Here is a 9,852-nt window from a genome sequence, read left to right on the forward strand (position 1 = left end):
GGAAAGGAGGATGGGTCATTCCTTATCACCCCATTTTCAACCATCAAATTAAAAAGGGACCACCAAACTAGCAGCTTGAGCGAAGTAAACCACGGTTGATGTTTGGCCATGCCAGATTGTCAAAACTGTATGTAAATTTATGCAAAAAAAGATTAGATTCAAAGAATTCTAACTGGTCAATTTGGTGATAAATGTACTTATTGTGGAAATGCAAAAAGGGTTCAGTTATCATACAATTTCATGCTTTTGCCAAAAATGTGACAGGTTCTCTATTTTTGTACCCATGGTTAACAATCCAATATGGGGGTTTACCATAGCTTTACCTGCAGACTATTGAGAGTCAGAATTCTTTCAATGTAATCTCTTTTGGCATAAATTGGTTATATTATTAATGTAGTGACAAGCAATAAGATGCAAGATGGTTTAATTCTGCAAAATGAGTATTTTATTCTATATTATGTATCCTATCCTTCAGAATATTTTCATAAACTAAACTTTTGTATCCTGTGAGTGAGAGAGATATTTATGCGACTTTAGCATGCAAATTGAGACATAGAAATTAGATATAGAATTCAAATTTCCTTTGCCACCCCACATGCCCCAAAGGAGACAGAAACAGAGTCCTGTTCCACAAAAAAGGGTTGGCAACCACTGTGTTTGAAGCTTTGTATAATCCACCCTATTCACCCCTTGCATGGTTCCGCCATATTGGGTAGAACCTCGAACTGGTAACAGACATGAAAGAAAGAACTATGTCACTTTACACAATGTTATATGACTGGTTTAATTCCCATTCATGCATACTGCCAGATCAAGGCTCTACCTTCAAACTTGATGACCATGCAAGAAGTGAATAGTGTGTCTCATCTCAACTGGAAAGGAATGCCATGTTGGATTTCGCAGCGATAGGTTTGAATCTGTGCTTTTACACAGTTGCGTCGCCACCATATGGACAATTGACCTTCTATGCGGGTGCATCGGCACCGCAGGATTAATTTTGCACACAATTCCAACATGGTGTTACTCTCAACTTGAGACAAGACATACTAGTTAACTTTTCCCTGTTGTGACCAAATCAACACTTATAAAGTGGTTGTGTAACAATCCATCCTAGTGTACCAAACTTATGAAGTGGCTGTATTTTCATTATTGGTTGAGGAGGATTGCTTTTTACAATATCTTGCTGTCTGGAAGGAGTCTATATAGACTCTATGCAATATAATCTGCATCATTGGGGTGTAATGATGTACTCTGCTGATGATGGAGGATGGTTAGTTCTTACAATTATTCATATCAAATATGTTTTGGACCAATTTGAAGTTTGTTTTGATGTCCACTATCAAGATGAATACATCACTGCATGTGCAATGATAGTGCACAATGGAATAAATGATTAAATTAATGAATTTTAATACAGTTCCATGTGGGGGGATAGGGTCTAAAAGACTGTGTTTATCTCAGCTGCTTTTAAATAGCACATTTTTAGCAGTACCTTTGAGGTCAGTATGTTGTCATGGTAACCATATATGTATATAGGGAGACACTTCGGCTGAAGAAGAAAAAAAACTGTTGAGTATCGCTTTCATATTGATTTATGTCAACGCACAAAAATAGAGATTTGAGGTTTTAAAAAAGTTATATGATTGTTTATGGTATATATATACATATATTTTCATTATTGCTGTGTTATGGTATATATAAGGGAACAAATCAAGAGATTGGTTAAGTTCTAGGAATGAAACAAGGAGAGATATAAATATTCTAGCTGTTAGGAAAATGAAGTAAAATTAAATTATGGAATGGGTAGTAGTATTAGTAACCCAGCAAACACACATGAGATATCTAAAGCTTTTTTTTTTCAAAAATGTTTAAACAACTAAACTTTAACAGGTTAGGAAAACATTTAAAAAAATAGCAATTGTTAATTTTTTTTTTGGAAACGGTTATAAATATGTTGACAACACTTTAATAACATTCTGTTGGCAACTTTTGGCAATGTTTGTGGCAACTTTTTAAAAATGTTTTAAACAAAATTTGTGTACTTTTGAAAATGTAACTTACAAAAATGTTTTGTGTTTGCTGGGTTGAATATAATGTTAGTTAGTGATTTTATCAGTTTATGATTATGAGAGCCATAAATTTGGATGCAGATTTATCTTGTCCTGATCTTGAAAGCATGAACTATGTGATATGTGTACATACATGTATACACTACCAGATTCCTATTGCTAGAGGTACACTGGTACCCATACTACTCTAGAGTACACATGCAGTACCAATCCAGTACCAGTGTGTGTACTGTACATGTGATTCTGATGTGGGTAGTCAAAAAGTACCCACACAGGTACTCTTCGAGTACCAATGAAGTAGGGGCAGCAGTGTACCTCTGGGGTGGCAGCAATACTCTAATCCGACGAGCCAAGTGATTGTCAGAATTCATTCCGCCATTACTAGGGGCCATCTGCACTAAACTGGGGTTGTAACTGCCCAATTGGGTGGAAAAGCGATGCTTCAAAATCAATCTTATATTGTATTGCATTGTAAACTTTCAGCATCCTTTTGCCACACAAGTGATGGAACACAGTTTAAAATGCCCGCAAAGCCTGCATCATTTCACATTTCAGGTGGAATCAGATTTGTCTATAGGAATCTGGTAGTATAGGTTGATGTCATAGTAGGGTCATATTTGGACCTCCAGTGACCATCATTTCTAAACAGCAATTTTTTGATGGATTCTTGTACTTTGGGGTATTTTAAACAAAATAAGCTCCTATGTCCCTCACCAAAGTGTGGGCATTAGCTGGGAGAGGTTAAAATCCAAAATGGCGGTGGCGCCATTTTGAAAAAGTGAATTTTCGGTATCTTCTGAACGCTTTGGTCGTTTAAAGTCATTAAGGTGTCATTTTTGACTAATTTTGTGATGAGAAATCCATTAAAGGCATTATTTTACCCATTTTTGGCCATCTTCGTCATCAAATCCAAGATGGCCGCCTTTGGCTGTACTAGAAATACATTAAATTATACAGTACATTGAGAAACAACTCATAAAAATGTATTACAAGTGCACTTAATTCATCGTTTGTGTTATAAATTGAACACCGATTCAATGTTTGTGACATTTATTCACAAATGAGATCGTCTGCTACTGAAAACAATCCAAAATGGCCGCCCATAGCAACCAAAATCCTCATAGCAACGCATCAAAATAACAAAAAATCAACGTTTTTTGACATATATGTGCATTTATTATACCTATTCTCAGTAAACCAAGGTTGACTGATTGTAAGAAAGTGAAAGAATGGTCATAGGGGGTTGAGGTAAACAAAAAGTTCCAAAATGGCTGCCCTTAGCAACCAAAAACATCACAGTAATGCAGTAAAACTACTATAAAATAGTGATTTTTGACCTTAATGTGTATGTAATTAGTCTTATCCTAGCAAATCAAGGCCTATTAATTGTATGAAGATACCAGTTTGATCAAAGGAGGTCAAACAAGTCCAAAATGTTCAAAATGGCCGACCAAAGGAGACCATAGCAACCACATTTTACCTAGCAACGCAATAAAATGTCTATAAATCATGCACTTTTTGACCTGGTTGAGTATTTAATGTGACTTTTTCTAAGTAAATAATATCCTATTGATGGAATGAAGATAACAATTTGGTCAAAGGTGGTCAAACTACTGAAAAATGTTCAAAATGGCCGACAAAAGGAGACCATAGCAACCACATTTTACCTAGCAACGCAATAAAATGTCTATAAATCATGCACTTTTTGACCTGGTTGAGTATTCAATGTGTCTTTTTGTAAGTAAATCATATCCTATTGATGGAATGAAGATAACAATTTGGTCAAAGGTGGTCAAACTACTGAAAAGATATCCAAAATGGCTGACTAAAGACAGTCATAGCAACCAAATTCCACATAGCAACGCAGTTAAATTACTATAAATCATGTACTTTTTGACCTGGTTGAGTATCAAATGTGTCTTTCCTAATACATGAAAGCACATTGATGGAATGAAGATAGCAATCTTCATAACGGGCTACAAGATTTGCTTCTTAATTAGAATTTCTAAAATTTGGTAAAACTAATTTTGGGACAATTGTCTGGGCGTTCAAAAGATACAAAATTGTTTACAAATTTCAAAATTGCCACCGGCAGCCATTTTAGATGAGGTAGCAGACGATCTTATTTGTGGATAAATATTGCAAGAATTGAATAGCTTTTGAATTAATAGTGAAAACAGTGAATAAGGTGCACTCAAAACAGGGTTTTATCGGTTTCATTTAAATAAATGCATATTACAAAATTCAGTGGATTTTTAGTAGTGCAGCCGATGGCGGCAATCTTGGATTTAATGATGAAGATGGCCAGAAAACCTAACAATAGTACCTGGAATGGATTTTATCACTAAATTAGTCAGAAACAACCCCTTATGGTTCAAAACGGTTAATGACTTTTAAAATATAAAAAATATATACATTTTCTAAATTTTACGAGGTATAGCAGACAATCTCATTAATTAATTTTACAGCGTTGCTATTTGAATTTTGGTTGCTATGGTCACCTTTATTCGACCATTTTGAATACTTTGGATATGTTTGGCCTTATTTGATCAAATTGCTATCTTCATTCCATCAATGTGCTTTCATGTATTAGGAAAGACACATTTGAAACTCAACCAGGTCAAAAAGTACATGATTTATAGTAATTTTACTGCATTGCTATGTGGAATTTGGTTGCTATGGCCGTCTTAAGTCAGCCATTTTGGATATTTTTTCAGTAGTTTGACCACCTTTGACCAAATTGTTATCTTCATTCCATCAATAGGATATGATTTACTTAGAAAAAGACACATTGAATACTCAACCATCAGGTCAAAAAGTGCATGATTTATAGACATTTTATTGCGTTAGGTAAAATGTGGTTGCTATGGTCTCCTTTTGTCGGCCATTTTGAACATTTTGGATATTTTTTCAGTAGTTTGACCACCTTTGACCAAATTGTTATCTTCATTCCATCAATAGGATATGATTTACTTATAAAAAGACACATTGAATTCTCAACCAGGTCAAAAAGGGCATGATTTATAGACATTTTATTGCGTTGCTAGGTAAAATGTGGTTGCTATGGTCTCCTTTTGTCGGCCATTTTGAACATTTTTTCAGTAGTTTGACCACCATTGACCAAATTGTTATCTTCATTCCATCAATAGGATATGATTTACTTAGAAAAAGTCACATTGAATACTCAACCAGGTCAAAAAGTGCATGATTTATAGACATTTTATTGCATTGCTAGGTAAAATGTGGTTGCTATGGTCTCCTTTGGTCGGCCATCTTGAACATTTTGGACTTGTTTGACCTCCTTTGATCAAACTGGTATCTTCATACAATTAATAGGCCTTGATTTGCTAGGATAAGACTAATTACATACACATTAAGGTCAAAAATCACTTATTTTATAGTAGTTTTACTGCATTACTGTGATGTTTTTGGTTGCTAAGGGCGGCCATTTTGGAACTTTTTGTTTACCTCAACCCCCTATGCCCATTCTTTCACTTTCTTACAATCAGTCAACTTTGGTTTACTGAGAATAGGTATAATAAATGCACATATATGTCAAAAAACGTTGATTTTTTTGTTATTTTGATGCGTTGCTATGAGGATTTTGGTTGCTATGGGCGGCCATTTTGGATTGTTTTCAGTAGCAGACGATCTCATTTGTGAATAAATGTCACAAACATTGAATCGGTGTTCAATTTATAATACAAACGATGAATTAAATGCACTTGTAATACATTTTTATGAGTTGTTTCTCAATATACTGTATAATTTAATGTATTTCTAGTACAGCCAAAGGCGGCCATCTTGGATTTGATGACGAAGATGGCCAAAAATGGGTAAAATAATGCCTTTAATGGATTTCTCACCACAAAATTAGTCAAAATGACACCTTAATGACTTTAAACGACCAAAGCGTTCAGAAGATACCGAATATTCACTTTTTCAAAATGGCACGCATGCCATTTTGGATTTTGGCCTCTCCCAGCTAATGCCCACACTTTGGTGAGGGACATAGGAGCTTATTTTGTTTAAAATACTCCAAAGTACAAGAATCCATCAAAAAATTGCTGTTCAGAAATGATGGTCACTGGAGGTCCAAATATGACCCTACTATCATGTGAATGTTTTACCATTGCTACAAATGCAGCAGTAATTTTACTATGTTTTCTATTTATTGTCACAGCACTGAAATGTCCTGAACAAAGCTGACATTAATATGATAACAAACATGCTCATCCATAATGACACAGTTCTTTAATCTCAGCAGGCTTCTACCTGCATAGAATGACCTTTGCATGTTTTGGGTACAAAAACTCATACTCCACAAGTTGAGGTCAAATTTTGAGCTATTATTGTTGAATGTAGGTTATTGAACTGTGCCATCACGAATGAGACCGTTGGGCTATTCCAGTTAAAATACATACACCCCCCTATGGAAGACATGACTTTAATCTCCCACACAAGGAGTGTAGATTTCAAATGGAAATGCCAATTCAGGTCATCCCGTTTGAAATTTACACTCCCTGTGTGGAAGCTTAAGGCCATGTCTTCCATAGAGGGTGTATGGATGTCAAATGGAATAGCCCATTATTTAAGCGGAAAATCACAGGGGAGAACGGAAAATGTTTCATTTGTTGATGTATCATTTGTTGCATGGAAAAACATGCAAAGACTGGTATGCCCTACATCAATCACCTTGCACACTGTGCAATACATAAAATGAATGCACATATTGCAATGTAAATTATTAAGCAAAATGTATTACTGCAGAAATAAGAAATCTTTCAATAATTGTGAATATAGAATCATATATTAAAAGATGTTATCAATTTGATAATGTATTAAATTATTATGATACATTCCATATAATGATGTTTTGCAGATTTCCTTTTACAAATTAAGCGTACAGCTAATCGTATTGCACATATGTGACATGATCAAGAGGAATGAGTTGGATGTCGCTAATATTGCTTTTGAGATATTGGCAAAAACAGTGTTCAAATTCTTTTGTTTTATATTGTTTTCAGCCATTGATATATTGCCCATAACTAGTAACCAGATATCCAATTTTGATGGGGTTTGCATCAAAATGTAGCATTCGTAGACTGCCAGGAAATGATGTAAACAACTTCTAATTGAAAATTGCCGACATGTGACCCATTCCCCTTGATCACGTCACATATTATATTGCACAATCCTATGCACAAACTTAACGTCAAGCGCATATAAATGAGGGTTAACGCTTAATAAGGACCTTGCAAAAAATGATATATTGGAGCATTGTGAAGAGGTTATTTGGACCTCAACTATTGCCCAAAATTATAGGAACAAAAGTATAATTGGTCACTCTACACCGTGCAGGACTAACACTCAATGTGGAGTTTAATTACGAGCCCCTCGATTGAAAAGGTAACCTGCATGAAAATACAGGTTACTCATGAATGTGGATGTAGTGTACTATAGATTACAAGTATCAATATTGGTGTTGATGGTAAATGGATACACATCGACTGCTCAGTGCCAGAAGAGGGTAAGTGCAATAGCTGCCCTGTGAACATTTGGCAATTTACACGCAGTATATTGTACTCATCTACACATGGCAGCTACACAGGGCAGCTATTGCACTTACCCACTTCTGGCACTGAGCGGTCAACATACATCCGATTTAATTATCAAGCCTGGCAAGAGGCCAAGCTACCAGACATGTCAGTGGCCATATTCATAAAGAACACTTCACCTTGAGTGCTACACTTCTCTCAAGTTAAGTTAAGAGTTCCTTTGCAATAGGTGTTCGGTGAAACTGAAGTTCAATCCTTAAAGGATGCGTCATTTGTTGCACTGATGAAAATACAAGAGAAGAAACATGAGCTATGAAAATTCCACTAGAAAATTTTTATCATTTTTTAGCAGAATTTAAGGGAATTACTTGCAAAAGGGATATCCTTTGTAATGGGCTATTCCAGTATTCTCCCTATGGAAGACTTGACCTTAATCTTCTACACAGGGAGTGTGAATTACAAAAGGGGTTACCTGAATGGGTGACAAAATTTGAAATCTACAACACCGATATGGAAGATTAAGACCATGTCTTCCATAGGAGGTGTGGATTTAAACTGGGATAGCTCAATGCACTAGTGATGTTTATGAATGGCCACAGATGAACAGTATCTCAGATATTTGGACCTCTCGCCAAACTTAACTGCCCTCATGTGAATTTTTAACCTGTCAAGATGTATATATTTTCTGTGAAGGGTGTGAATGTGTGTTTTATATTATATTCTTATGTGATTGATATAGTATGTCTTGTCTCAAGTTGAGAGTAATGCCATGTTGGATGTTGTAGTGGCAATTTTGAATTGTGCACCTTAACCTCTTCCCACGGGACATATACATACTCATAGAAGTGTGGTTTTTCTGTACGCTAACGATGCAATCGTGTAACGCACTGCTACTGCGACATCCAACATGGCGTTACTCTCAAACGAGACACTATTGGGAATAGATGAAGTGTGGATATGAAATAAATATTGATGGTTGTGGATACAAAGGCAAAATTGGTTTGTTTTCAGAAGTGTCCATTATTTTTATCGATCACCAGGTTGAACAAATCCATCAGGATTGGTAACGTAAACTCAGTAAACAAAGTTCCTTGTATTACTGAACATGTTCATCAGGACTGTTATTGAAAATAGAGACAAATTTCATAGTTCTAGTCCAATAAAAACAGCACTTACTGTGGACGTTCGAAATCAGAATTGATAAAGAAATCTGACAAATTTCGAAACATCCACAGTAAGTGCTGTTTTTATTGGACTACAAAATTTGTCTCTAAATTCCTTGTATTTGATCCAGAAATACAAAAAAAAAAGAAAAGAAAATCCCCAGAAGGAAAAACAACTGGCAACACTGGCTTACATCAATTATCATAGGCTCATGGACTAAAGAGATATGGACTAACCACAAACGACCGAAGTCCCAACATCACCCGATAATGAGGGCCAATCATTCCATGAAGTGCGACAGACGAAACTGCTATGCACATACCGCATATTTTTACGGGCTTTATGCAAATACACACAACACTCTATCGTGTATACGCAAAGGCACGCAATGGTGGTGTGATTGTTAGACACAAACGATTGGCCATCATGAATATGCGAGAATTCACAGCACAGGGATTTTGACTGTTGGTGAATAGTCTTGTATTAGTCTATGTATGGGGTTATTTTAATCCCCATGTGACCAGTCTGAAAAGTGACCTTTGGCAAAGTGGAAAGGCAGCATGCATGACCAGATTTTACAGCAAAATTTATAAGTTCCAGGAATACTTTCCAAATTTAGTTCTTCTTTGCATATGAGAATTAAGAATCTCAATGTGTAATATTAGTAATTTGTTTCATTCTGGTACTTTTCGTCACTATCCACCCATGTTGCACTAGATAGCAAATCAGTACAGAAAATTGAAATGGAAGAAATGGAAGAAATGCATTATGGGAAGTGTAAGATATCTTCTCCGCCTTTGACATATGTCACTGAAAATGAGCATGAGTTACCCCATAAATACATCGCATCATGAAGAAGAAGAACACACACAAAAATGCAAGCTCTCAATTTAATGCATGTTTTATATCAGCACCATAGATATAGTCTTATTTTTCCAACATGTTTACATAGGCCTACTACAAGAAGACAGCAGCAGCAGGGCTCCACTTGGCACTAGCCTGCTGGCATTGACTAGTGTGTACATCTGAACACATGAGGCAAGATAACACATTGCATATAA

The sequence above is a fragment of the Amphiura filiformis genome, chromosome 7 (assembly GCF_039555335.1).
Source record: "Amphiura filiformis chromosome 7, Afil_fr2py, whole genome shotgun sequence".
NCBI classification, from domain to species: Eukaryota; Metazoa; Echinodermata; class Ophiuroidea; order Amphilepidida; family Amphiuridae; genus Amphiura; species Amphiura filiformis.